Source organism: Mytilus californianus, unplaced genomic scaffold (assembly GCF_021869535.1).
Source record: "Mytilus californianus isolate M0D057914Y unplaced genomic scaffold, xbMytCali1.0.p SCAF_9, whole genome shotgun sequence".
Lineage (NCBI taxonomy): Eukaryota > Metazoa > Mollusca > Bivalvia > Mytilida > Mytilidae > Mytilus > Mytilus californianus.
Window position 1 is genome coordinate 61,432,186 of NW_026262745.1, and position 26,205 is coordinate 61,458,390.

Genomic DNA, 26,205 nt, shown 5'->3' on the forward strand with positions numbered 1-26,205 from the left:
AAATTTCTTACTCATGATGTTTTAGTTACCTTCATGGCTGAAGTAGCGAGTATAGTGAATCATAGACCGATTGTTCCTGTTTCTTCTGACACTGATAATCCGTTTATACTTTCACCGGCAATGCTTCTCAATCAGAAGACAAAATATTCAATCGGAACCGATTACATTGGAGAATTTGACACAAAGGATCTTCTCCGTGCCGAATGGAAGCGTGTATTGGTTCTTTCTGACATGTTTTGGTCAAGGTGGCGCAAAGAGTATCTGAACAGTCTTCAGTCAAAGAGAACATGGCAAAAAGATGTTCCAAATATAAAGGAAGGAGATGTCGTTTTATTGAGAGACAAGACACTAATTCATAATGAATGGCCTCTTGGACTAGTAATTCGTGCATTCGCAAGTGATGATGGGAAAGTGCGAAAAACAGAAGTACGTGTGATAAGAGATGGCAAACCAACAGTTTATGTGCGACCAATTACAGAACTTGTTCTTCTTGTCTCAGATCGAGAACAATGTGTTTGAACTTTATATTTAAAGTGTTGTTGTTCAGTTAGTGGCAGAACAGGCCTGTTGAATGGTCTGGTACTGAAGTTATCAGGGATATATCATATTTAAAAATGATACCTATTGCACTATCTGTTTACTTATGGGGTAATTTATTTCAGATTTTTTTTTTTTTATTTAATTCGGATAATAATGTCGTGGTTGAAATTTTGAATAAGAAGACGTCAAAATCTTTGCGAATAATGAACCTTGTTAGACACATAGTTTATTGGTCGTTATTAGGCAATTATCACATAAAAGCACAGTTCATTCCTGGTTATACAAATATAATTGCAGATTGTATTTCTCGTAAAAAATTTCAGAAATTCAAAAGTCTGGCTCTAACAGCAGAAACACATCCAGCTACCATTCCGGAGGAATTTTGGAACATTTTGGACCAGAAATAGCAAGTTATTGGACGCATCGAATTCTCAGAATACATGGAAAACTTATAACAATGGATTGACCTCATTTGTTTCATTGAGATTAACAGAAGGTTTAGGAGATACATGGCCGCCCAGTATTTCGCATTTAGTAAATTATGTTGCTTATTTATCAAAATTAGGGTATGCCCTTGCAACGGTTAAGGTATACTTATCAGGTTTAAGCTATTATTTACGAATAAACGAGCTCACAGATTCGACTTCATCATTTATTATACAAAAGATGTTGAAAGGAATGGACAAATTATACGGTGTAGTAGATAGTCGCAAACTTATAACTTTAGAAATATTAATTCGATTAATAAACTCTTTGCAATTTGTATGTTCTTCAGTATATGAATGCACGTTATTTAGATCCATGTTTTCATTATCATTTTTTGCATTTTGAGAATCGGTGAAATTACAAATAATAGAAATACGCAACATGTCATTAACAATGATGATGTCAGTGTTTCACGTCATTCACAATCTGCATATATAACAACCCCCTTTTCAAAAACGGATCGAAAAGGTTTATCTAAAACACTAACAGTTGAAAGTTTTAATCAAGCAGATATTTGCCCAGTGAGATTGTTATTAAACTTTATTTCAATCAGACACAAAAACAATGGACCACTTTTTTGTCATATTAACAAAACCGGTGTAACACGTTATCAATTTTCTAGTGTTCTATATATATGCAAGACCATGAAATTTATTGATTGTAATCCAAATGAGTACAACACACATTCATTTCAAATAGGTGCAGCTACACATTTTGCTATGAACGGTCATACTGATGAAGAAATTATGACTTTAGGTCGTTGGAAATCTGCATCCTTTAAACGTTATATAAGAATTGAGCTAACACAATAACTTATAATTTCAGCTTGTTAGTAATGAAATATGGATTATTGGTTCATCAATAATATGCAGTGCTCGTGATCATTCGGAGAACAGACCTTCAGGTAGTAATTTAGGTCTTTTAAAAAATAATAATTGTTTTTTTGCGCTGGGCAGGCAAATCTGGTATGAAATGGGACGATGTTGTTGGTACCGTTCACAGCATAATTAATTTATGCAACAAAATTCCACATGTGTTAATATTGCATTGTGCTGGGAATGACATAGGAAATGTACCATGTGGTGCTCTGCTTTATCACATAAAATTCACAATAGCAACTTTGTCTCGTATACTCCCAAAATCTCACTTATATGGTCAATCATTCTTCCCAGGAGTTCATGGCGTCGGATAAAAACCGCAATTGTTATACGTGTGCACATAAAACAAATTTCTTGGTAGAGGGGTCTAAATACAGCACAAACAACATTTTCCAAAAGACCAAAAAAGTGAAAAGTATATTTTAACAAAACGCATTTGACTAACAGGTCGAACAGCTGATGCTCTTAAACCCTGTTGACTGCCATTGACGATTGCCAAATAAATTGATCACAATATGTAACATGGATCTTAATTACTACTTAAATACCAAACAGAAAACAATAAACTTGCGGAGAAGATGGTATACCGCAAACATGAGGTGCAAAAATTTGTACACCATATCCGGATTTCGACAATTAATGTCTGTTCAGTGATGTTAGGGATCGAAACGGTATTTGGAAGGCCATATAATTTACCTCAATTTAGGATAGACTCTTGAATTTTAAGGAGTGGAAATAGGATGAACGGTGCATATTAACCCGAAGGAAAATATAATACAAGCCCAAACGAAAAAATATAAACAGGTCTAAATTAAAAACAACGTTCAAACCTATGATTGCGTTGGATAAAAACCGCAATTTTTATACGTGTGCATGTAAAACAAATTTCTTGGTAGAGGGGTCTAAATACAGCACAAACAACATTTTCCAAAAGACCAAAAAAGTGAAAAGTATATTTTAATAAAAAACGCATTTGACTAACAGGTCGAACAACCGATGTTCTTAAACCCTGCTGACTACCATTGACGATTGCCAAATAAATTGATCACGAGATGTAACATGGATCTTAATTATAAATTTAATACCAAACAGAAAACAATAAACTTGCGGAGAAGATGGTATACCGCAAACATGAGGTGCAAAAATTTGTACACCATATCCGGATTTCGACAATTAATGTCTTTTCAGTGATGTTAGGGATCGAAACGGTATTTGGAAGGCCATATAATTTACCTCAATTTAGGATAGACTCTTGAATTTTAAGGAGTTGAAATAGGATGAACGGATCATATAAACCCGAAGGAAAATATAATACAAGCCCAAACGAAAAAATATAAACAGGTCTAAATTGAAAACAACGTTCAAACCTATGATTGCGTTGGATAAAAACCGCAATTGTTATACGTGTGCATGTAAAACAAATTTCTTGGTAGAGGGGTCTAAATACAGCACAAACAACATTTTCCAAAAGACCAAAAAAAGTGAAAAGTATATTTTAACAAAACGCATTTGACTTACAGGTCGAACAACTGATGTTCTTAAACCCTCCTGACTGCCATTGACGATTGCCAAATAAATTGATCACGAGATGTAACATGGATCTTAATTTCTAATTTAATACCAAACAGAAAACAATAAACTTGCGGAGAAGATGGTATACCGCAAACATGAGGTGCAAAAATTTGTACACCATATCCGGATTTCGACAATTAATGTCTCTTCAGTGATGTTAGGGATCGAAACGGTATTTGGAATGCCATATAATTTACCTCAATTTAGGATAGACTCTTGAATTTTAAGGAGTCGAAATAGGATGAACGGATCATATAAATCCGAAGGAAAATATAATACAAGCCCAAACGAAAAAATATAAACAGGTCTAAATTGAAAACAACGTTCAAACCTATAATTGCGTTGGATAAAAACCGCAATTGTTATACGTGTGCATGTAAAACAAATTTCTTGGGAGAGGGGTCTAAATACAGCACAAACAACATTTTCCAAAAGACCAAAAAAGTGAAAAGTATATTTTAAAAAAACGCATTTGACTAGCAGGTCGAACAACTGATGTTCTTAAACGAGCGTTAGGGGCTTAATTGCTAAGGCGGTTAATGTCACGGCTCCCACAAAAAGTATGATTTAATGTGTATCAGATGTCATTAGATAATTAAATTTTGTTCAGACGAATTTGTTTAAGAAGTTGGAAACTTTTTACAGTCGTAAGATGTCAAATTATGCAAATACTGCAAATAAATCAAGTGAAAACTCAGAGGTAAACCAAGACAAAGACAAAAACAATATGGCGGACACCATTGAAAAGGGTGAGACCTATTCTTCTATCTTACAAATACAAAACACCAAAACAATTATGATGTTGAGGATGTAAAACCAGTTTTCATATTAGAAAGCGACCTGTTTGGTAACAATAAACCAAGCAGAGATCAGGTTCTAATACACATAGAACTATACAAAACCATCGATGCTACAATCTGCCCAGCCAGCCATCTAAAAGGGTTGCAGCGTGTTCGAGGTTTATGGAGAATCTATTTTGATTCTGAGATCGATAGAGAATCCCTCATTACATCAGGCATAACAATTCGAAACAAATATATCCAGGTTTACACTAGAAACCCAAGGATAATTGTTAATGAAAGAACAACTTACCTGAAAATACGGGTTAAAAATGTTCCTTGTTCCGCCGAGGATGGACAGATTGAGCGATGCTTAGAATTTCAAGGATGTGAGGTTTTTAATATGTTTTTAACGGTTGCGGGTAGATGGTCTGTTATCAAATTGCCAAACCGATGACCGAATCGCAATGGTAGCTCCTCTTAGTAAAGCTTTACCAAGATCTGTAGTTATTGGTAAATACAGAGCAACAGTTATTCACCAAGGACAAGAAAATCATAATCATGCTGAAATCTCATGCAATAAATGTCTACAGAAAGGTCATAAATTTTCGCAGTGTCCAAATGACTGGGTTTGTCTTCATTGTAACAAACAAGGACACAGACAAGCAGAGTGTGATTCGCACCTAAGTGAAAGTGACGACACAGAAGACGATAATTCAGACGAGGATAAATCGGAAACAGAAGATCCTGTGCAGATATCACAATCAATACTGCAACCAATCCCCAATGGTAGTAAAACAAGATCACCTACTATGGCTCCACTTAATAAAGATCAAACTGTCACTTCTAACAATACAAGTACGGACAATGATAATACGTACAATCATGACCCAGTATTGGAAGTTATAAATATTAACACTTCCACCGATGGCTCACAGAAAAAAAGAAAAGGCAAGTAAGACGTAGGACCAGTACCATATGTAAATCTATTACAAAACAGTACAATGTTCAAATATAAATATACCCAGCAAACACAAAAACATCTTTAAAATGTTATTAAAATGTTGTGTCTAATGTCATGAAAATATCACAAAAAAACGTGAGAAAAACATAAAATGTATGGCTGAATATATATCGCTAAAACGTTTTCTAATATATTTTCTAAAATATTTGCATAATATAATTAAAATGTTGTCAAGAAATATCATGATAATGTGAAAACCAATGGCGTATAAAACATTTTGATAATCTTTTAAAAGATATTTTCTAGAAATATTTTCTGAACGTTTGAAAAACATCATGAACATCAAATAATGTTATAAAAATGTTTTTGGGATGTTTCCTTTCAAGTGAGACTGTGCCTAAAAAATGCTTTCAAAATGTTTTAAGAAGATGTTTTTGGTTGATATCGAGATCATATCAATATAAAAATTTCTGTTCTTTTGATTGAGTTTCCTGCTTATTAAATAACAAATCATTAGTTTAATTTACACACAGTGATTTACTCTATATACAAACAAGAATAAATCAGTTGTTTTGCTAAGCATATGAAAATTCACAATTCAAAGTATCTAAAAACTAGAAGTATCTACAAATTTTGACACATCCCAAATGGCAGACACAACTCATCATGGTCAAGCCACTTACCAAATATGAAGTCATTCTGTTCAGCAGCATTACCAATAAAAGTAATGAAAAATTTGAGAACATTCAACATTTTGAAATACAATGTATAAGCTAACAGGAAACCGGTGCCAGATACAAAAATGTTCACACATCACAGTTCATCACTATCAAGCAGCTCATCAAATATGAACTCATCTTGATCAGCAGTTTTGGGAAAAACAGTAATGAAAATATTTGTTGGACAAAATCCGACAAATATAGGTGGACAGACGACAGACAGTGCAAGAAAGCCCACATTCCTACCACAATGGTATAATGTTTAGTTTTTCACTCTCAACTTTTATTACCTATCTTATACACATCATGCATATGTCAACCTGAACATGCATGACATATTTGCCATTGGACATTATGCAAACATTATACACATTTTTAAGTTGAAGTTACATAGACTAAAACTTGTGTCCCAAATATAGATTTTTCAATATAACTTCTCTTTCTAAATTCAAACGTAACACTTCTAATAGGATCACATCTTATGTCAATAAGTATTGATAATTGGCTTAAGAGATGAGAACAAAACACCATTTTACATCAACTATTTGATTTATTTAAGAATACATTGAAAAAGTCAATTAATTGTCTTATTCAAAATCACTTGGAATGTCTTGTAGTGTTTTATATCTTTTTCTTGTTGTGCCATGCGTCTGGAAAAAAAATTAATCTTACATTCATATATAAACTTCTTGCACATTCCTTTATTAGAGAACGATTCACGTTGCCTGAAAGATATACATCCCCTCACCTTTAAAGTTTTGAAACAAATAACGATGATAGTCTGTCGGAAGGGGACGATAAATGGCTGACCGTGTTAAGAGAGAGCAATATGCCACGCTAAACTTTATTCAGTTATAAAAAAAAACCACATAAAAAACATTAGACTAGATATGTGTCCAGTCAAGAGTCTTATTTCATTATACTCGTTGATTGTTGTCTATCATATTTTTTTTTCTTTTATTGTTTTGTAAAAATCAGGCTGTTCTTTTCTTGGGTTTTTTTAGTTTTCATTATAAATACATTGTATCATGTAGGGGCCTTTAAAATCCCTACTACATTAAACATCTTATTGTCTTTTTTAAGTGTTAAACTCTGTACAGTGACATAGTTTATAACTTGTTATTTGTATCTAAGGACATATGATACAGTCCTAGTAGTATACTATAGGCACATAATAACTTATTGAAGTGTTACGAATTGTTTTCGCAAGATGATAATAATATAACTTAACTTCCGAGAAACACACAGATGTCATTAAATGAGTTGTTTATATGTATTTGAAATACTTCAAAGGAAAGCAAATATGTTGATTATGAAAGCACACTGTTGGACTAAAAGATTGATTTAAATAAACAACTTGTTTCTGTGTTGTCACAAACAAAATAATTTATACAAATATCCAGATATCTTTTCTGTATTGTATGCCCTTAATCTTGAATGTAATGTATTGTTTATGCTAAATATTTGAATTAAATATGGAATAACAGTAATTCTGTAGGAAAATCTTACTTCAAAAAAAAATTTCTCCTGAAAGGTTGTAGACATTCCAAAGAACCTGTGCCACTTCCAAATTGTAAATCTGCATATTGAACTTGTCCTTTGTGGCTTTTCTTTTAGCTCCTGTTAAAAAATAAAAGATACATTGTATGTACATTGTGTGTATGAATCAATAAATATAACTTTAAGCAACAGTTTATTTCATCTTGCTTGTACTGAAGTCTTACAGTCTTTGTAATGTTCATTAAGCTGTTAAGGGAAATTTAATTTACTGTTTTGCAAATATATACATACACTGATTTTACTAGAAAAAAAAATCTCCATATTCACATGGTGCTTATATTAGTGTTATTGTAACTTGTTTGTGTGCCTTGGAACAAGGTATTGAGTCATGCTTATTGCATACCTGCCAAGTTTTCAAAATCTCCATGGGGGATTTCAAGAGCGAGATGACTAAATGCTCCTCTTATATTGTCATAAGACTTTCTAATCTACTACTATATTGTTTGAATGAGTATGCATGTGCTTGAATCCCCTTTTAAATCATTTGAATGCCTGTTTTCAGGTGTTAAATTTGTATAATAACGAATTTCAAAATTCAGGTCAACACCTCTCATGGGGGAAATCCCCCATAAAGCATGAAGGTAGGCAGGTCTGTTATTGCAGTAGTTGTTGTTGGTTTAAGTCTGTCATATTTGTTTTTCATAATGTGTATATAATGTAGGCGGTTAGTTGTTTTGTTTCAATTGTGTTGAGAAAAATTTAACATTTGTTTGTCAAGGCCTTTTAAAGTGGACTATATGGTATGGGTTTTCTCAGTGTTGAAAGCCGTACAGTGACCTATAATTTCTTTTATCCAAGTCATTTGAATTCTGGTGGATAGCTGTCTCATACACCTTATCGCTATTTCAGTATTCGGAAATCTATCCCGCTTGAACTTTATACGTCAGCATACGTCATACAATAATACACCTTATCGCTATTTCCGCTTGACCCGATAATCTGTCCTGCTTGAACTTTTGACGTCAAACAACAATCACTTTTCCATTGTGGCGTCAGATATTTTTTATTATGACGTCAAAATTTTACGGGAACTTGTGACAGTTGTGTGATGTCCAGTAATGGCGGACAAATAGGGATAAGGTGTATGATTTCCATTGTGGTGTCAAATATTTTCTATTATGACGTCAACATTTTACGGGAACTTTTGTGGTGTCCATGGCCAGTAATGGCGGACAAATAGCGATAAGGTGTATTGGCAATCAAACACACAAGCCACATATCCTTTTTTTTATATCAATGAACAAATTCATAATTGGTGTACGTAGATGCTAGAACAGTGGCGGATTTAGGGCCCCGACCCCCTTATGGAGCTACATATAAGATAAATGCATAGACTATTTACAAGTATCACTCCAAACGTTTGCTTGCCTTGGGCAGGGGCCCCTCTTTTTTCAAAACCTTGATCCGCACCTCTAGAAACAGATGTATTGGTTCCGATTATGATTGAACACACAAAATGATTGCACAAGTTTCATCTTAAGAGATTAATCATTCTTACCAAGTGAGTATATATCGCGTAACAAACAATTTTCTTGGCTCTCTTTGTTGATATCCTGTCTTCGTTTCAAAATTCAAATTTCAATATCATTTCCGGTGATAAAACAAAAGTCGATTCCGGAAAAGGTCGGTTTTCCGTAATGCATATAAACGATATGAAAAATGGAACTTAGTACAGTTACAGTTTTCATTTCTTAATTTCTAAAATATACACGAACGAAATGAATAAACATTAAAGAAAGGTGATTGTTTATTAATACATTATTGCTTAATTTAATGTTGACTCTTTTGAATTTTAATATAAGAAGGAATAAAATCGGACTTCAAGATATCAAGGATTTCAACGGTATAGTATCTTGCTTGTCATGATACTGATGAAATGTAGTACTATATCTTATCCTGAAAAAAACGAGCTAATTCCACAAAATTGTTTGTGGGGTATTGAATAAAGTTTAAATAAAATGTTATTTTTATATCCGTAAAATGTTGAATAAAATATCAGTAAGACTATTAAATAAATAATGTGTATGTCAAAATATTTTAAAGAAAACATTTAGCTGATATTTTTCAGAAGTTTTATGTGAAACATTTTAATTTTACGTTATAAAACATTTTATGCAAATAGCAAAACTATATTTTCTGTAAAATATTTTTTGCAGAATGTTTTTTGGATATTTGGAAAATATTTACTTTAAATGTTGTAACAATATGAAATACCAATTGAAGAAAATATTATTTTTTTATATATTATAAAATATCTACGGGATATTTTAGAATTATAATGTTTGACAATATGAATAAAAGATATTAGCAAATTATATTTTGTTAATGTTGTAAAAACATTTTACTTAAATGTTAGAAATAAAACATTTCAAAATCAATAAAATAAACATTTTTTTGATGTTTAAATGATATCTTATTGAAATATTTTGTAAGAGACGTCCATATAACATTTAAAAAATGTTTTTAAAATGTTGTGTGTTTGCTGGGTATGTACATAGCATTTATTATTTTTATTTTATTAATTAAAAAAAAAACAAAAAAAATGAATGTGATGCAATGCCAGATTGCATACATTCAAAAGATAATGACTATTTGAGTGTCAAACATATGTATGTCATAAAACAGGTTTATGTTCCAAACAATCACCTGTTAGTATGGTACGCTATAAATAGAACATTAGAATTTGAATGTATATTTGGTAAAAACAACATCATTGATATTAATATTGTAAGAAATTTCTATATCCAACAATTATTTTTCCATGTGAAAAGAAATCCATCAGTCACATATGCCACGTTTATAATCCAGAGTGGTAATATATTTCAAACTTCTTTGCAATGTATAGAAAAGGAAAATCCAATTCTATTTTAAGAACATGAAACACAATTTATAGCCATCCGTGTTTTCTTAATATCCGTATGTAAATCCAATAATAGTACTTTTCATTTCCGGTTAGTACTTGGAATACGGTATATCACAAAGCCATCATTGAAATTGTTTTCTTTAAATAACGTCTGGTGTTCGGACATACCACTTCAAATTGCTAATCCGAATATTGGTCATTGTCTGACGGAAGTCAAGGCCAAGTGCGGTCTAAAAATAGATAATGAAATAATATCAAAACAATGTAGTTTTCATATAAAACATGTTAAAATGATTACTTACAACAATATTGTAAAAATATTGACAAATTTATGTACAATGTATATATTAATATTAATACACACTGTATGTGCATGCTGTAAACACAAATGCTGTTTATATTATGTATGAGAAAACTTTACATTTTTGATTTGATATTTATGGCAAACAATGAGTGAAACCATACATATATGTTCATTAAATTGTCAAGGTATAGGTTCAAAAGATAAAAGACAAAGGCTTCATATGTGGATGAAGTATCAACATTGTAATATTTTATTTGTACAAGAAAGTCATTTTACTTCTACTTAAGAGAAAAATTTTAAAAATGAATTCAAAGGTGATATATATCACAATTTTGGAAATTCACAATCAAGAGGAGTATCAATTTATATTAGTAATCACACAGATTATCAATTAATTGATAAATTTCAGGATGAGGAGGGGCGAATAATTTTGATCAATATAGAAATTTCAGAAAGTATATATACTTTAGTTAATATTTATGCACCAAATCTTCCCAAAAATAGAAATGTCTTTTTCATGATACAGAAAAACAGTTTAGGGATGGTCATAGTTGGGGGAGATATGAATGATACACTATCTAATATTGACAGCAAAAAAAAAAAAAAAAAAAACAAACAGCAGAAATAAAAAAAAAAACAAAAACCAGTCAACAGTTTAAAAGGGTTAATCAAAACACATAAGTTGATAGACATTTGGAGAGATATACATAATACCAATATACAATTTACATGGAGACGGAAAAATAAGATAAATGAAGCTTCACGCATAGATTACTTTCTTGTTTGTTCAGAAATAAGGTCACATATATATTCAGCAGATATAAGACCTGCACTTATTTCGCATACAGATCACCAAGCTATATCTCTAAAGGTAAAAGGGAGATAACAATCAAAAGGGAAAGGATATTTTAAAATTAATAATAGTATCTTGGATAATATAGAATATAAAAATAAAACAAAACTTACTGATAACATAGGACTTCAATAGGATCTGTTCAAAATTGAAGTTCGAGAACATACTGTTGCATACTGTAAAAGAAAAGCAAATCAAAATATAAGTGAAATACACATATTGGAAAATAAGATTAAAAAATTAAATGAAAGTATAAACAGATTGTAAAGATGATGTTATTAAACATTTTCAAGAAGAATTAATTTATAATGAATGTAAACTAAGAAAACTTTATGAAATAAAAAGTAAAGGAGCTCAAATAAGGTCAAGGATAAAATGGGTAGAAGAAGGAGAGAAAAATACTAAATTTTTTTTTAGGTTTGAAAAAGCTAGACAAACTAGAAAGACTATAACTGCCTTAAAAGATGACAAAGGAGTTGTACAAACAGAATCTTCTAAAATTTTACAAATAGAAAAAGAATTCTATCAAAATATTTATAATAGTACAAATCCAGATGTGAAATCCATAGATAATTATATTAATGATACAAATATTGATCACAAATTAAATACACAAGAAAGTGAGATAATGGAAGGTACTTTAACCATTGAAGAATGCACGAATTCATTATTCAAGATGAAATTGAACAAATCACCAGGAATTGATGGACTAATTGTTGAGTTCTATAGAACCTTTTGGGATGAATTAAAAGAATTTGCTGTATCTACATTTAATTATTCATATAAAAAAGGGGAGTTAACGAGTTCTCAAAAATTAGGAGTTATTTCTCTTATACATAAAAAGAATGATCCGCTTTTTTTCAATAATTATAGACCCATAACTTTATTAAATATTGATACAAAATTAATTGCATATTCATTGGCTCAGCGCATTAAAAATATCCTACCAATAATTATTCATAAAGATCATAATGGTTATGTTAAAAATAGATATATAGGTTATAATATTAGACAAATCCAGGATATAATTCATTATGCAGAAAGATTTAATATAGAGGGGGCACTACTATTTTTAGATTTCTCAAAAGCATTCGACTCTTTAGAATGGGATTTTATGATTTCAGCTTTAAAAAAATTTGGATTTCAAAATTCTATGCTTAATTGGATTAAGACTTTATACACAGATATTAAAAGCGCAGTAATAAATAATGGATGGATATCTGAACCCATTAACATTCAACGTGGAATCCCACAAGGATGTCCGTGCAGTGCGATAATTTTTGTTATAGCAGTAGAGATATTAGCCTGTAAGATAAGGCAAGACCATAATATTAAAGGCTTTGAAATTAAGATAGATGGGAAAACACATTCATTAAAAATCAGCAAACTTGCAGATGACACGACACTTTTTCTAAAAACACGAAAAGACATTTCAAAAGTTTTAAATATGATTGAAATTTTTGGCACATTATCAGGGCTCAAATTAAACAGATGAAAAACAGAAGGCATTTGCTTGGGAAAACATAAACACTGTATAAAGAAAAATACAAAAACATCAACTTTACAGACAAACCAGTGAAATGTTTAGGAGTTTTGTTGGTTGTAATAAAAATGTGTGTCAAAAACTTAATGCTGAAAAACAATTAGAAAAATTTGAGAAAAAAATATAAACTGGGAGAAAAGCAATCTAACATTGTTGGGAAAAATAACAGTTATCAAATCACTGATTCTACCCAATATTACTTTTTTAGCATCTGTTTCACACATAGAAAAAGAATATATTGATAAATTTAAAAAAAATATTTATCAATTTTTATGGAAAAGCAAAATAGAAAAAGTTAAACGTAATTTAAAAGTATTAAGCTATGAATTGCTAGATGGTGGTCTAAAAATTATTAACATAGATAAATACATAGAATCCTTCAAAATTGGGTGGATTAAAAGATTAATATATGGAGATTTAGCCAACTGAAAAGTTATACCATTATTTTATTTTAATAAATTTGGCAAGAACTTCCTTATCTTTCAGATGAACATTGATGGTATTAACTCAATTCCAGGTTTAAATAAATTGCCAGAATTTTATTTGAATGTAGTAAAAGCACGGGTAAAAAACAAAAAAATAGAGCAGCCTAAAGACTTTAAATCTATTCGTCAACAAGTAATTTGGGGAAATCAATTCATTAAGATAAAAAAAAAAGTCTTTTATTTCAAAACTGGATAAATAGCAATATCATCTATGTAAACGACATTATAGATGAAAATGGTAACATATTGGAGAAACATAGTTTACAAAAGCTCAAGATTAAATATAATTGGATGTCAGAATTTTCTCAATTGAAGAAAGCGTTTCCAAAAGAATGGCTTAATATTTTACAAGAAATTTCAAAGAAAACTAAAGTAAAAACAAATTATGTTTTATACATTAAGAAGAATTGTAATTATTTAGAAAAATTAGAAAATTTAGACACTAAAAAAATTTATAATATATTTATTCAGAATGAGATTGAAATGCCTGTTGGTTTTAACCGATTGAAAACAGTGTTAAACATTGAGTATATTCAGAGTTCAACATGTAATATATTAAAATTTGTTCATCATTATTTGAAAGAAAATAAATATAAAGTGTTTCGTTGGAAATTATTACACTTTATTCTACCTTGTAAAACTTTATTAAAACAGTGGAATATCTGCAATACTTCAAATTGTCATTATTGCAATACCACTGAGGATTATGTTTCTGAAATGTCACTTTCTTGATGACTTCTTGAAAAAAATAAAAAATCTTCTTGAAAAACTGAATATTGATAATAATATTCTAACATTGAAGAATTTAGTATTCGGTTATAAAAGTAATGATGAACAATATTATGAAATCAATTATTTGATTACATTAATAATGTTTTGTATATATAAAGCTAATTACATGTCTGAACAGAAAACAGAATCTATAAATGTTTATGCTGTATTTAAAGCAGAATTTATGTATAGTTACAAACTGCAGGCAGAATGTAAGAATACAAAATATAAATGAATTCTAGATAAAACTGCCAAATTGTTAACATAATTTCTTTGTTTGAGAAGTATATGATCTAGCAAAAATAAATGGATGAATAAATTAATAAAAGAGATAAATTTTACAAATTACACATCTGGAACTGATCAAGTAATATAAATTTTACCTTTCACCGCTACTGTACATGTACATGTGATGATTGATAAGGAGACTATTTACCGTTACAAAAAGAAGATTAAAAAATGAAATTTTTATTTAATCTTAATCTTCTGTTAATTTTTAATTCAGACATACCTGTGAATATGCTATATCACATCTGTTTTTTTTTATTTTTTAAGTCATGGCCGGTGTGACAATATTTCTTTCAAAACCAGGAAGATGTTTGATAGAAAACCAATTCACCCATTTACGGAGGAAATATGAAAAATTTCCGGAAACAATACTCAAAAATCAATTATTGCTAGATGATATATATAGTAAATTTTTAAACAAATAAGTCTCATTGATAAATACTTGTTAATTTCATTGCTGATAATTTTATAAATTAGCTGTTAAATCAAAACTAATGTTAATTTAATATAATGATGCTTACCAGAAAACAACCCTGGATTTCTGGTATTAACAAACAGGGACTTTTCACTGGAATGCTGGACTAGTGAAGTACATTGTTAACAGCAGAAAGTGCAATTAGTTGTTGTTGAATAAAAAAAAAAAGGTGTTCAAAAACCCTGCTGACTGCCATTGACGATTGCGAAATAAATTAATTACGAGATGTAACATGGATCTTAATTAATAATTTAATACCAAACAGAAAACAATAAACTTGCGGAGAAGACGGTATACCGCAAACATGAGGTGCAAAAATTTGTACACCATATCCGGATTTCGACAATTAATGTCTCTTCAGTGATGTTAGGGATCGAAACGGTATTTGGAAGGCTATATAATTTACCTCAATCTAGGATAGACCCTTGAATTTTAAGGAGTCGAAATAGGATGAACGGATCATATAAACCCAAAGGAAAATATAATACAAGCCCAAACGAAAAAATGCAAACAGGTCTAAATTGAAAACGACGTTCAAACCTATGATTGCGTTTGATAAAAACCGCAATTGTTGTACGTGTGCATGTAAAACAAATTTCTTGGTAGAGGGGTCTAAATACAGCACAAACAACATTTTCTAAAAGACCAAAAAAGTGAAAAGTATATTTTAACAAAACGCATTTGACTAACAGGTCGAACAACTGATGATCTTAAACCCTGTTGACTGCCATTGACGATTGCCAAATAAATTGATCACGAGATGTAACATGGATCTTTATTATTAATTTAATACCAAACAGAAAACAATAAAATTGCTAAGACAATGGTTTACCGCAAACATGAGGTGTAAATATTTGAACACCATATCCGGATTTCGACAATTAATGTCTCTTCAGTGATCGATGTTAGGGATCGAAACGGTATTTGGAAGGCCATATAATTTACCTCAATTTTGGATAGACTCTTGAATTTTAAGGAGTCGAAATAGGATGAACGGATCATATAAAAAACCAAAGGAAAATATAATACAAGCCCAAACGAAAATAGGCAAACAGGTCTAAATTGAAAACGACGTTCAAACCTATGATTGCGTTTGATAAAAACCGCAATTGTTGTACGTGTGCATGTAAAACAAATTTCTTGGTAGAGGGGTCTAAATAAAGCACAAACAACATTTTCTAAAAGACCAAAACATTGAAAAGTATATTTTAACAAAACGCATTTGACTTACAGGTCGAACAACTGATGTTCTTAAACCCTGCTGACTGCCATTGACGATTGCCAAATAAATTGATCACGAGATGTAACATGGATCTTTATTATTAATTTAATACCAAACAGAAAACAATAAAATTGCTAAGAAAATGGTTTACCGCAAACATGAGGTGTAAATATTTGAACACCATATCCGGATTTCGACAATTAATGTCTCTTCAGTGATCGATGTTAGGGATCGAAAGGGTATTTGGAAGGCATATAATTTACCTCAATTTTGGATAGACTCTTGAATTTTAAGGAGTCGAAATAGGATGAACGGATCATATAAACCCGAAGGAAAATATAATACAAGCCCAAACGAAAAAATACAAACAGGTCTAAATTGAAAACGACGTTCAAACCTATGATTGCGTTTGATAAAAACCGCAATTGTTGTACGTGTACATGTGCATGTAAAACAAATTTCTTGGTAGAGCGGTCTAAATACCGCACAAACAACATTTTCCAAAAGACCAAAAAAGTGAAAATTTTATTTTAACAAAACGCATTTGACTAACAGGTCGAACAACTGATGTTCTTAAACCCTGCTGACTGCCATTGGCGATTGCCAAATAAATTAATCACGAGATGTAACATGGATCTTAATTATTAATTTAATACCAAACAGAAAACAATAAACTTTCGGAGAAGATGGTATACCGCAAACATGAGGTGCAAACATTTGTACACAATATCAGGATTTCGAGAGTTAATGTCTCTTCAGTGATGTTAGGGATTGAAACGGTATTTGGAAGGCCATATAATTTACCTCAATTTAGGATAGACTCTTGAATTTTAAGGAGTCGAAATAGGATAAACGGATCATATAAACCCGAAGGAAAATATAATACAAGCCCAAACGAAAAAATATAAACAGGTCTAAATTGAAAACAACGTTTAAACCTATGATTGCGTTGGATAAAAACCGCAATTGTTATACGTGTGCATGTAAAACAAATTTCTTGGTAGAGGGGTCTAAATACAGCACAAACAACATTTTCCAAAAGACCAAAAAAGTGAAAAGTATATTTTAACAAAACGCATTTGACTAACAGGTCGAACAACTGATGTTCTTAAACTCTGTTGACTGCCATTGACGATTGCCAAATAAATTGATCACGAGATGTAAAATGGATCTTAATTATTAATTTAATATCAAACAGAAAACAATAAACTTGCGGAGAAAATGGTTTACCGCAAACATGAGGTGTAATAATTTGAACACCATATCCGGATTTCGACAATTAATGTCTCTTCAGTGATGTTAGGGATCGAAACGGTATTTGGAAGGCCATATAATTTACCTCAATTTTGGATAGACTCTTGAATTTTAAGGAGTCGAAATAGGATGAACGGATCATATAAACCCGAAGGAAAATATAATACAAGCCCAAACGAAAAAATATAAACAGGTCTAAATTGAAAACAACGCTCAAACCTATGATTGCGTTGGATAAAAACCGCTATTTTTATACGTGTGCATGTAAAATAAATTTCTTGGTAGAGGGGTCTAAATACAGCACAAACAACATTTTCCAAAAGACCAAAAAAGTGAAAAGTATACTTTAACAAAACGCATTTGACTAACAAGTCGAACAACTGATGTTCTTAAACCCTGCTGACTGCCATTGACGATTGCCAAATTAATTGATCACAAGATGTAACATGGATCTTAATTATTAATTTAATACTAAACAGAAAACAATAAACTTGCGGAGAAGATGGTATACCGCAAATATGAGGAGCAAAAATTTGTACACCATATCCGGATTTCGACAATTAATGTCTCTTCAGTGATGTTAGGGATCGAAACGGTATTTGGAAGGCCATATAATTTATCTCAATTAAGGATAGACTCTTGAATCTTAAGGAGTCGAAATAGGATGAACGGATCATATAAACCCGAAGGAACATATAATACAAGACCAAACAAAAAAATATAAACAGGTCTAAATTGAAAACTACGATCAAACCTATGATTGCGTTGGATAAAAACCGCAATTTTTATACGTGTGCATGTAAAACAAATTTCGTGGTAGAGGGGTCTTAATACAGCACCTTCAACATTTTCCAAAAGACCAAAATAAGTGAAAAGTATATTTTAACAAAACGCATTTGACTAACAGGTCGAACAACTATTGTTCTTAAACCCTGCTGACTGCCATTGACGATTGCCAAATCAATTGATCACGAGATGTAACATGGATCTTAATTATTAATTTAATACCAAACAGAAAACAATAAACTTGCGGAGAAGATGGTATACCGCAAACATGAGGTGCAAAAATTTGTACACCATATCCGGATTTCGACAATTAATGTCTCTTCAGTGATGTTAGGGATCGAAACGGTATTTGGAAGGCCATATAATTTATCTCAATTAAGGATAGACTCTTGAATCTTAAGGAGTCGAAATAGGATGAACGGATCATATAAACCCGAAGGAACATATAATACAAGACCAAACAAAAAAATATAAACAGGTCTAAATTGAAAACTACGATCAAACCTATGATTGCGTTGGATAAAAACCGCAATTTTTATACGTGTGCATGTAAAACAAATTTCTTGGTAGAGGGGTCTTAATACAGCACCTTCAACATTTTCCAAAAGACCAAAATAAGTGAAAAGTATATTTTAACAAAACGCATTTGACTAACAGGTCGAACAACTATTGTTCTTAAACCCTGCTGACTGCCATTGACGATTGCCAAATCAATTGATCACGAGATGTAACATGGATCTTAATTATTAATTTAATACCAAACAGAAAACAATAAACTTGCGGAGAAGATGGTATACCGCAAACATGAGGTGCAAAAATTTGTACACCATATCCGGATTTCGACAATTAATGTCTCTTCAGTGATGTTAGGGATCGAAACGGTATTTGGAAGGCCATATAATTTACCTCAATTTAGGATAGACTCTTGAATTTTAAGGAGTCGAAAAAGGATGAACGGATCATATAAACCCGAAGGAAAATATAATACAAGCCGAAACCAAAAAATATAAACAGGTCTAAATTGAAAACAACGTTCAAACCTATGATTGCGTTGGTGCGATTTTTATGCGTTTGCATGTAAAACAAATTTCTTGGTAGAGGGGTCTAAATACAGCACAAACAACATTTTCCAAAAGACCAAAATAATTGAAAAGTATATTTTAACAAAACGCATTTGACTAACAGGTCGAACAACTGATGTTCTTAAACCCTGCTGACTGCCATTGACGATTGCCAAATAAATTGATCACGAGATGTAACATGGATCTTAATTATTAATTTAATACCAAACAGAAAACAATAAACTTTCGGAGAAGATGGTATACCGCAAACATGAGGTGCAAACATTTGTACACCATATCCGGATTTCGACAATTAATGTCTCTTCAGTGATGTTAGGGATCGAAAGGTATTTGGAAGGCCATATAATTTACCTCAATTTAGGATAGACTCTTGAATTTTAAGGAGTCGAAATAGGATGAACGAATCATATAAACTCGAAGGAAAATATAATTCAAGCCCAAACGAAAAAATATAAACAGGTCTAAATTGAAAACAACGTTCAAACCTATGATTGCGTTGGATAAAAACCGCAATTTTTATACGTGTGCATGTAAAACAAATTTCTTGGTAGAGGGGTATAAATACAGCACAAACAACATTTTCCAAAAGACCAAAATAAATAAAAAGTATATTTTAACAAAACGCATTTGACTAACAGGTCGAACAACTGATGTTCTTAAACCCTGCTGACTGCCATTGACGATTGCCAAATAAATTGTTCGCGAGATGTAACATGGATCTTAATTATTAAAGGGAAAATTCGCGATTTTTTACTTTTCATCTTATTATGTTCATAATACCATAAAAAGCATATTTACCAAGTTTTATCTGGATATGAACACTAATAACGAAGAAAATTGGGAATTAATAATTTAATTTATTCCAACTTCCTGACTTCTGTGACGTAGTTTAAGTCTTTTTGAATGCCGGGAGTGAATAAATCTCATTATAAGTCTTGTTCGTTAATTATCTTATAACGCGATTTAAAGCGCATCGACGACTTTTGGCGTAGCTATTAACCATTAATAATTAAGAAAGTAAAGTGATCAGCCGAGACTTTCAAAATTAAAATGTACGATTTATATTTAAAGGATTTCTGATATGATTATAGTAATAAAAGTAAATCATACAATAGAATATATTTTTATGAATTTTTTCCGACGAATATTTTGAGCAAACATATATAACTGATATTGTTTTACAAATGCATGTTTGTATTCTCACTTGAAGGCTTTTACTTCAGTCTAGCAAGCATTTCCCAATAGTACTGTGTAAATACAATGTGTATTGTACTGAGACACTTAGTGACTTCCTGTTGAATGCGTGGTTAAATTCAAGGTAATTAAAAGATTAGCATTCTGTAATTCTATTCTTTTGATCTTCACTCAGTGAATTTTAGCCAACACGGTTCAACGTTACAGGTGTGAACAACTTTTCGTCTGAATGATAAAAACATAAATTATTTGGGGAGGAATATGGTGAAAATACCTGAATCGCCGTTATATACATGTATATCTTTTATATTTTGCGTGAGCTTAATTTTAAAATAGATAGGTGAGTATTTTGTTTTAACATCGAAATTCTGAATTACTTTCAATTAAATAATTTTATAAATAAAAATGGCTCACGAAAACGAGCGTATAAACCAAACACTGTACTTATTTTTTCAAATTATCATGAATATTTCAATGTTTAGAGAAAATTATCGCGGTTACATGATTAATATAGCTTGGTCCGTCCACAGTGATCTACATTTACCTAATCGGGAATGCCCTTATTAAAATATTTAAAATCTCATAACGTATACATACTTTAGCTATTTGACCAACGATGTTTGAAAAAAATAACAGAATCAATCTAACGTCATCTTTTCCTGTTTTGAATGGAGACAGACCGGCGGAATCAATTTTCAGTGTGCTTTATAATATCTTGTACCTTTGCAAGACTTATCATGCATTCATAAACCCACTATATACCAGAGACATATATGTCAGTCTTAACTGACAAGAATACACCTAAAGCGGACAAGCAGTATATTCTTTAAGTTTCTGTGATTTAATACCAAGAAAGAAAAAAATCCCGAAATTAATTTGATACTTTGATACTCAATATTTTTCTGGAAAATATTCACATCCTCGTTTGGTCTAAAAATAAGATAATAATTTGGTATACAGAACATGCAGAAGTGTGAATGTCATAAAACCTTGTTATATCAGAAACCATTATAAATGTGAACCTGTATACGTAAGACCTCAAGGGACGTCACCTAACCACATACATGTAATATACAAGTAGCTCTGTTATACCCGGAAATGTCAAGGTAACTCACTATACCGATACAGAATGTACCAATGCAAAGAAAATTCTGATGATTGTGAAGCATGAGCATTCATGATTTTAGAGGAGTCTTAGGTGGAAATTGCCGGAACGATTTAAATTCTGACTAGATTTTTTTCTCTCAATTTAAATCACTGAACTTTAAAAAAAAAAGAAACCTACGCCTAAGATCAAAATTCTTCATGTAAATTCATAAATACAACGTTCTTATTTTGTAACTTTCGATATACTTCACCTCCAACCACCGCCCCCTCCCAACCTGGGAACAGTATATCTAACATTACAATGTTTGTGTACCTGCCCAAATAAAAAAAAAAAAAAAGGAAGAAAAAAGGAAGAGATGAACGGTAAGTCACATCAGATTCAAATATTTATATGGTTGATTGTCGTTAACTAGAGATGTATAGTTACATGTCTCTGCGTTAACTTATAAGAATGACAGGAAAGTATATATTTGAAATAGATTTATGATGAATAATATGCAACTGCAGCACCCCTTTTTATCACAATGTACATGCATGTATTTTAATGACTGTCCGTTATTTCGATTAAGAATGACAATTGTACGTGAAATTCTATAGTTGCCAGTGATACTTTTTTTTTACCAGATATGCGACTTTTCGTATTTATATTTTCTCTTATATTACTCTCATTTAATATTTTATGCATAAGTGCAATATTAGGAATGGTTTATCCCCTCTCCCTTTTAAGCTAACTAAATAAATTAATCAACCCTCTAGCTGACCAGAGACGTTAATACATCTACTATCAGTCTATTCGGAGTGAAGTTTCTTTATTTCTTAAAATAAGCTTTTTGGGGATCATTAGTGTACGTCCAGTGGCATATATATTACCTGCAAGTCGGAACAGGAAAATTGACATGAGGTACTAGCGGTATAATAGAACCATTTTCACATTATTACATTATTTATACATAATACACAACCATTGAGATGATGACGACTTTCCATAACTGTTCAAAATAATCTAATTGAAATAAAAATCTGTGAATTTACTATGTGCATAACTTCGATGAACCAAAGCAAGTTAGATATCGACCTGTATTTAAATCAGATTGGTTTTGGATGTTTCTCTCGTATATTCAATATACATGTATATATTCTAAATTGCGACTATCTATTGTTTCGCAACCTTCTATCTAGGCGTATAATCCAATGATCGACAAGTGCGTACATTTTGTTAAATCAATATTTGTACGTTTCAAAATGTCAATAATTATTGACAACGAGTAATTACTTACATTTTCCCCAATTTACGTTTGGAAAATATGTAAATATATTTTTATTTTATCAAATCTTTTTTTGGAATTATTTAGATTTTCATCATAAAATATTCTTTACACCATAAATGTCATTTATAAACAGGCGTATGAGTTTAGTTATATATAATGGCTATTATTTCTATGGTTTAGTAAAGACTAGCATATCACTATCGGACACGCAAGACAAAGATATATATTCACCTGATAGTTTCAAAATGGAAAGTTACAAGTTATCGGCCGTGTACACTTCTCAATACCCTCAGAGGTGAAGTGATGCACGAACTTGCTTTATGTAATTGTGTAATAAGAGTTTTAAAGCCCGACAGGAAATCGCTTGAATACCTGGACGTGTCAACTCACAATACCTCTGGGAACAATTCCTTTAGCAATGCTGGTGATCAGATAAGGGAAGTTCCGAATTTATTTAAATAAGATTATTACATAAATGAATTATGAACACACTAGATTTTCGAAAACATTTTTACACGGAACACTTAATTTATCACTTTGAACTTTTTAACTAATTTCCATCAAAAATTTCTTGTTTCAAAATCTTAGTAAAAAAAAAAAAAAAACAGTTTTATAACGACAGACCATTGTACTAGTTATTCAAAAAAAATTATATATAATTACATTTTCCGTATCAAGTTAGTTAGGAAAGGTTGCATGCACAACCATGTCTATTATAATCTTTTTTTGTGACCCGGGAAACTGTTTAGGCTTTCCTTGTCGGGTAAAACAACCGTACGCTTGACAAGATATCGACACTCAATTACGGCTACGTTAGGTTACTGCTTGTTTTGGTCCTTTGTGGTATATAGATATATCGTGTTTTCTATTCAGGGATGATGTCAAAATGGCCGCACGCGGAGAAGTGATACTCTAAATTTGAAATCGATGGTGATCTCTTTTCTAGCAGTATTTAACTTTAATATTTATGAATTTGTAGTTTTTAATACATAATCAACATAATATCAATTTTTCATTTTTTTGCGAAGTATCCCTTTAATTTAATACCAAACAGAAAACAATAAACTTGCGGAGAAGATGGTATACCGCAAACATGAGGAGCAAAAATTTGTACACCATATCCGGATTTCGACAATTAATGTCTCTTCAGTGATGTTAGGGATCGAAACGGTATTTGGAAAGCCATATAATTTACCTCAATTCAGGATAGGCTCTTGAATTTTAAGGAGACGAAACAGGATGAACGGATTATATAAACCCGAAGGAAAATATAATACAAGCCCAAACGAAAAAATATAAACAGGTCTAAATTGAAAACAACGTTCAAACCTATAATTGCGTTGGATAAAAACCGCAATTTTTATACGTGTGCATGTAAAACAAATTTCTTGGTAGAGGGGTCTAAACACAGCACAAACAACATTTTCCAAAAGACCAAAAAAGTGAAAAGTATATTTTAACAAAACGCATTTGACTAACAGGTCGAACAACCGATGTTCTTAAACCCTGCTGACTGCCATTGACGATTGCCAAATAAATTGATCACGAGATATAACATGGATCTTTATTATTATTTAATATCTAACAGAAAACAAAAAAATTGCGGAGAAGATGGTATACCGCAAACATGAGGTGCAAAAATTTGTACACCATATCCGGATTTCGACAATTAATGTCTCTTCAGTGATGTTAGGGATCGAAACGGTATTTGGAAGGCCATATAATTTACCTCAATTTAGGATAGATTCTTGAATTTTAAGGAGTCCAAATAGGATGAACGGATTATATGAAGCCGAAGGAAAATATAATACAAGCCCAAACGAAAAAATATAAACAGGTCTAAATTGAAAACAACGTTCAAACCTATAATGGCGTTGGATAAAAATCGCAATTTTTATACGTGTGCATGTAAAACAAATTTCTTGGTAGAGGGGTCTAAACACAGCACAAACAACATTTTCCAAATGACCAAAAAAGTAAAAAGTATATTTTAACAAAATGCATTTGACTAACAGGTCGAAAAACCGATGTTCTTAAACCCTGCTGACTGCCATTGACGATTGCCAAAAAAAATTGATCACGAGATGTAACATGGATTTTAATTGTTAATTTAATACCAAACAGAAACTAATAAACTTGCGGAGAAGATGGTATACCGCAAACATGAGGTGCAAAAATTTCTACACCATATCCGGATTTCGACAGTTAATGTCTCTTCAGTGATGTTAGGGATCAAAACGGTATTTGGAAGGCCATATAATTTACCTCAATTTAGGATAGACTCTTGATTTTTAAGGAGTCGAAATAGGATGAACGGATCATATAAACCCGAAGGAAAATATAATACAAGCCCAAACGAAACAATATAAACAGGTCTAAATTGAAAACTACGTTAAAACCTATGATTGCGGTGGATAAAAACCGCAATTGTTATACGTGTACATGTAAAACAAATTTCTTGGTATAGGGGTCTAAATACAGCACAAACAACATTTTCCAAAAGACCAAAAAAGTGAAAAGTATATTTTAACAAAACGCATTTGACTAACAGGTCGAACAACTGATGATCTTAAACCCTGTTGACTGCCATTGACGATTGCCAAATAAATTGTTCACGAGATGTAACATGAATCTTAATTATTAATTTAATACCAAACAGAAAACAATAAACTTGCGGAGAAGATGGTATACCGCAAGCATGAGGTGCAAAAATGTGTGCACCATATCCGGATTTCGACAATTAATGTCTCTTCAGTGATGTTAGGGATCGAAACGGTATTTGGAAGGCCATATAATCTACCTCAATTTAGGATAGATTCTTATATTTTAAGGAGTCGAAATAGGATGAACGGATCATATGAACCCGAAGGAAAATATAATACAAGCCCATACGAAAAAATATAAACAGGTCTAAGTTGAAAACAACGTTCAAACCTATGATTGCGTTGGATAAAAACCGCAACTTTTATACGTGTGCATGTAAAACAAATTTCTTGGTAGAGGGGTCTAAATACAGCACATACAACATTTTCCAAAAGACCAAAAAAGTGAAAAGCATATTTTAACAAAACGCATTTGACTAACAGGTCGAACAAGCGATGTTCTTAAACCCTGTTGACTGCCATTGACGATTGCCAAATAAATTGATCACAATATGTAACATGGATCTTAATTATTAATTCAATACCAAACAGAAAACAATAAAATTGCGG

At 31.4% G+C, this 26,205-nt stretch overlaps 2 long non-coding RNA genes across 3 annotated transcripts; both read right to left on the reverse strand.

Moving 5' to 3' along the window:
* Positions 1-6,468: 6,468 nt before the first annotated feature.
* Positions 6,469-9,589, reverse strand: LOC127716209 (uncharacterized). Of its 2 annotated transcripts, XR_007988809.1 has the most exons (3): positions 8,997-9,589; positions 7,448-7,558; positions 6,469-6,588 (listed from the first exon to the last, which is right to left on the reverse strand). It is a non-coding gene; the product is annotated as an uncharacterized LOC127716209 (long non-coding RNA). The 2 variants fall into 2 exon arrangements; XR_007988808.1 differs by having other exon boundaries at positions 7,448-9,589.
* A 402-nt stretch (positions 9,590-9,991) lies between these two features.
* On the reverse strand, positions 9,992-14,992 carry LOC127716207 (uncharacterized). The gene is made up of 3 exons (XR_007988805.1): positions 14,829-14,992; positions 11,632-11,694; positions 9,992-10,591 (listed from the first exon to the last, which is right to left on the reverse strand). It is a non-coding gene; the product is annotated as an uncharacterized LOC127716207 (long non-coding RNA).
* Positions 14,993-26,205: the final 11,213 nt, after the last annotated feature.